Below are 4,690 nucleotides of genomic sequence, written 5' to 3'. Positions count from 1 at the left end.
CTTTTAATGGTAATAGCTAATACAGATGGCATTGAAATGACTAGAACACATTTATTGTCTGCATCTATGTCTAATGAAGCAAATATTGATCTTGTTTGTGAGTTGATTCATATTATGCAAACAAATAATGTTTTAATTTTTCAAGACAGTCTGTATAAACAGAAAAAGGGTGGATATGCTGTTTGCAAACACATATGCTAATATCATTATGTATACTTCGGAACAGTGATTTATTTCGAGCAAAGACAACATCCTTACTTTACTAGTATTTCGTTTTATAAGAGGTTTGTTGATGATTATTTTTTAATATGGCAGGGTGACTTGTTATTATTTTAAACATTTTTGAGTATATATCTGGTACTATGGATTTTTTACATTTCAAAAAATGTATTAGTGAGTCTAAAACTTGACTTTTTGGATGTTACTATATTAAAAACCAGATGGGGAAACTCAACAGAACATTATATAAAAAGAAAGTCTTCTTCTTTCGGCTTTTCCCAGTTAGGGGTCGCCACAGCGGATCACCTGGCTGCTCATGATTGGCAGTGGAGTTTTTACGGTGTTGAGTTGCCAGCCCAGCACCCAACCTTCCACAGAAGGCACCCATTGTATAAAAAGAAAGTAAAATACAATAATTATTTGCATACATCAAGTATGCACTCTTCATTTGTGTTTAATAGTATTGTCACAGGCCAAATGTGTAGAATCGCTTGACTTACTATTAGGGATGATGTCATGCTCATACAAATGCAACATTTGTCATCAGACTTTGTACTAAGAGGTTATCGGTCCGCTGATGTCAAACGTATTCAGAATGATATAGAGAGGAAACATGATGCTGAGGTTAGACCTATTTTTTCAGCTAATGAGAATTTCCTAAGATGTCCTAAAGTGAAAATGGGATACAGGTGTATACTTATTTTTAATCATAAAACAAGGGCCATTCAAAATATATTAAAACAATATTGGCCAATTGTTGAACAAATACTGGAGCTTAATGCTAATATTCCACATGGCCTCAAGTCTGGTTATAAAAGAAGTAGTAATCTCAAAAATTAACTTTGTTACAAAGAGCAACCAAGGACTCTGAATCTGTTTAAATCCCTCAAACAGGGTACTTCTAAATTTCAAAAATGCACCTCTCTTGTACACATATTTATACTCAGAAGTTTATACAGCATCCTGTTTATGGGCATTCTTTTATATTACATGTATTTGGCTCTTGTGATACCAAAAATATTATATATAGTATGTGGCAAAATGTGTGTCCTGTGAGGCGTATTATATTGGTAAGACCAACAGAAAACTTAAGGGACATATTGGGAACTATATATCATATATAGGAAGAAAAGTTATTACTAATGCACTTTATAAACACATTAGTTTAACAAATGAGACATATACTTATAAGTTTCTTATTTTGCAAGTGATACACACATCTATTAGAGGAAGTGATTTGATACATTTTACAGAAAAGGAGGAACTAAAATGTATTATACACTTTTGAATGCATATACCTCCAGGTCTCAATGAATGCTTAAGAATTAAGCCTGTCTTAAATGAGTTGTATAACCAGATTTGATGAGAGTGTTTCTTTAAGTTAATTGATGTAATTGCCGTTCTGATCATGTGACTGTTTTTTTTGTTTTGTTTTTTTTTAATAAAAAGTGAGATTTTGGATGTGTTATTAAGCCTGATGAATCTGTATGTGAAAGTTTTAACTAGTGTTATTAATTTTGTTTATAGATACATTATTGTGGTTCTGGTGGATTTCTTTACTGTTTGAGGTAGAGAATATTAGCAGAAAGTGTAGTAAGTGCGGCTTTAACTGACCTATGATTTCCTAGGTTCGTTATTCTGCCTGAGTGTTTCTTTCTTATGCCAAAAAAAAAATGTGGACAGTTTTCTTATGTGCCTGTTAGAGTCTCTGTTTTTTAAATGGATAACTGAATCTGACCAGAAAATACACACACATGCACAGCACACACATACTTATAGCCAGATAGATAGATAGATAGATAGATAGATAGATAGATAGATAGATAGATAGATGATTACACCTTCTACTCATCATTAAACAGAAAATTTAAAATCCCAATATGGATCTTTCCTATGTCGTCATATCATCAGGGTGCTAGCCACATGCTATTCAGTCTTCACCCGTATTAGCCTTCCCATACTCAGGACGTTAATCACACCCGTGTTGCCAGTAGAACTTAGAAACACATGGCTTCAGCATACATGAACCAGCTTGTGTTTATCAGCCTATGATGAATCTCATTTTTTATGCTCAACTCCTGAGAGACTTGCTTGGCTACAAACATCTGCATTAGAAGCAGAAGTTAAGTAAAACTTGCAGTAGTATATTTTAGTCTTTTGTTAAGTACAAACTTGCAGTTTTAAAAGTACTGTATTTTCATTTTTGCAGTTTTAAAAGTACTGTATTTTCATTTTTGCAGTTTTAAAAGTACTGTATTTTCATTGTTTCTGTTTCCTAATTGTGTATTTCTGAACAGTGTGCTGTGTGTCTCTCTGCAGTTAGTTCCCCACCCACCTTCCCTGTTCCTGTTTTGGTATTAGTGTTGGTGGCTCTGGAATTGGCCACCCCTCCTGTAAGTCTGCATTAGAACACTCACTGGGTCCATCTCATTTGCTCACTTAACCGAGTACAGTGAGATCATATTCTGAGTCTAGTGTTCACTCTACTTAATACAGAGAGAAGATTTGAGAAGGCCAGCCCACTTAGATTCTTCCTTCCACTCTCCTTGCACTTAAAAAAAAAAATGCACTTATTCATCTGCTTTTACTGTATTTGTGTTTCCTCCTACTTTTTTTGCTTTTCTTAAAAGTACTCAATTTTATTTATTCTGCTGCATTTATTACTGCTTGGCAGTAGCCTGATTAAATTGCAACTGTTATTCTAAGTCTTTTGTTTTAAGCACTTGGGCTTCATACATGCTGTTTTACATTACGAAGGTTTGTGGTCTGCGCTGTTGTGGCAGGACAGGTAGCTTACATCCTTCTAAGCTGGGAATTGCTGATTGAAGGCCCACTGTCTGTTATTCTAAAAGTGTATTAGTTCTGGCTTAAGCACTTGGGCTTCGGGCCAGTTATTCTACTTTAAGAAGGTTTGTGGTCTGCACTCTTGTGGGAGGAGAGGCTGGATTCTGCCCTTCTGATCTGGGAATTTCTGGTCACAGGCTTATTGTTATTTGAACTGTTTCTTTCTAAAATTGGTGTGCCTTGTTGCTGTAGCATAGACCAGATTCAGGACTGCTGAATCTAGCTTTGTTTGTATAACTTGAGCACTGATCCAGGCCATCTTTTTTTGGAGAAGGTTCCCCTGTACCCTAGTAACAGGAGTGTGCAGTAAGAACTTGTCTGATTGAAGACTGCTGGAACAAGGCTCAGTTTTGAGCTTTTTGTCTGGTAAATTGGGTAACTTGTTTAAATCAGTTTGTTCGTTTTCTATTGTTTTATATATATCGAAAAAAAATTGCACTTTATTCATCTGCTTTTGCTGTATTTGAGTTTCTTCCTACTTTATTCCTAGGGGCATTGACTACAACTCTGATCTGCGATATATAACAATAAGTATCCTTTTCTGTGCATTTAAAGTGTTTTTTTGAGTGTATCTGCTTTATTTTCTGAAAAAAAAAAAAAAACCAAATATATATATATATATATATATATATATATATATATATATATATATATATACTTGTTTCCCACCTTTCTAAGCTAGCATAGACCAGTTTTCAGTTTAGTGCTGAATTCAGGGCTGTGTTACAAATCTCTGTGTTTGCCCATAACTTACTTGGATAGAAGGAAGTTTCTCTGTTCACCTGTGAAAGAGGGGAGCTTTGAGCAGCCTATGTTTCCCTGCTGGAGTGGTTTAAGCCCAGAAATTAGTAGTTTATTGGTCATTTTGGGCTCATTTCTATCTCCTTCATTTCCCTGCTATAAATACTATATTTTCCTGGTTTTGCATGTCGGGTAGCACCAGTTAGCTAGGGTAAAACTATTCCGGGCTCCACAGTCTCCTCTTCAATTTTTCCCTTTGAACTAGACAAACTTTCAACTTAAGCACTCAAGCCATTCATTTCTCAGCCCAGCACTTGCTCAAAACTTATAGCAAGCACTTATAAACCCTAGCACTAGACCCTCCTGTACTGTACAGATGGACAAGGCTGTCTATTTGACCTTACCAGCCATCCAGTAAAACAGTTCACTGTACCTATCCAGGCATGTGCAAAGGGCAGCTTTAGGTGTACTCTCCAGTCCAACTGGTGAATCTGGGCATTTTGAGGCAATGTTACAACTGTCTCATGTACATAGACAACCCCCTCCTCCTACCACCAAACACTAATACATGCAAGAGATGCAATTATACAGCCAAACTGAAGGCTAAGCTCTCTCAACCCAAGACTGAATCAGACAGTCAAGAGGAGAAGGGAAATACTTGCATCATACCACCAGACTCACATAGACCCATTAAACCAGTACCGGCAAAAACACACATAAATACATGAAAACATACCGGAGGCTCTAAATAAAAATCTGCAAAACCAACAGAGACCTCCAAAGCAAACATCCAAGCAACCTCCACACCCCCAACACAAACCATGAAACACATACTTCACAAAACCAGTGTGCCATGCAATCACAGCCCTTAAGACAAAATAACATA

This window comes from Protopterus annectens, chromosome 4.part1 (assembly GCF_019279795.1).
Source record: "Protopterus annectens isolate FY-2018-M chromosome 4.part1, PAN1.0, whole genome shotgun sequence".
Taxonomy (NCBI): Eukaryota; Metazoa; Chordata; order Ceratodontiformes; family Protopteridae; genus Protopterus; species Protopterus annectens.
The sequence above is the reverse complement of the archived record's forward strand: the minus strand, read 5'-3'. Positions refer to the sequence as shown.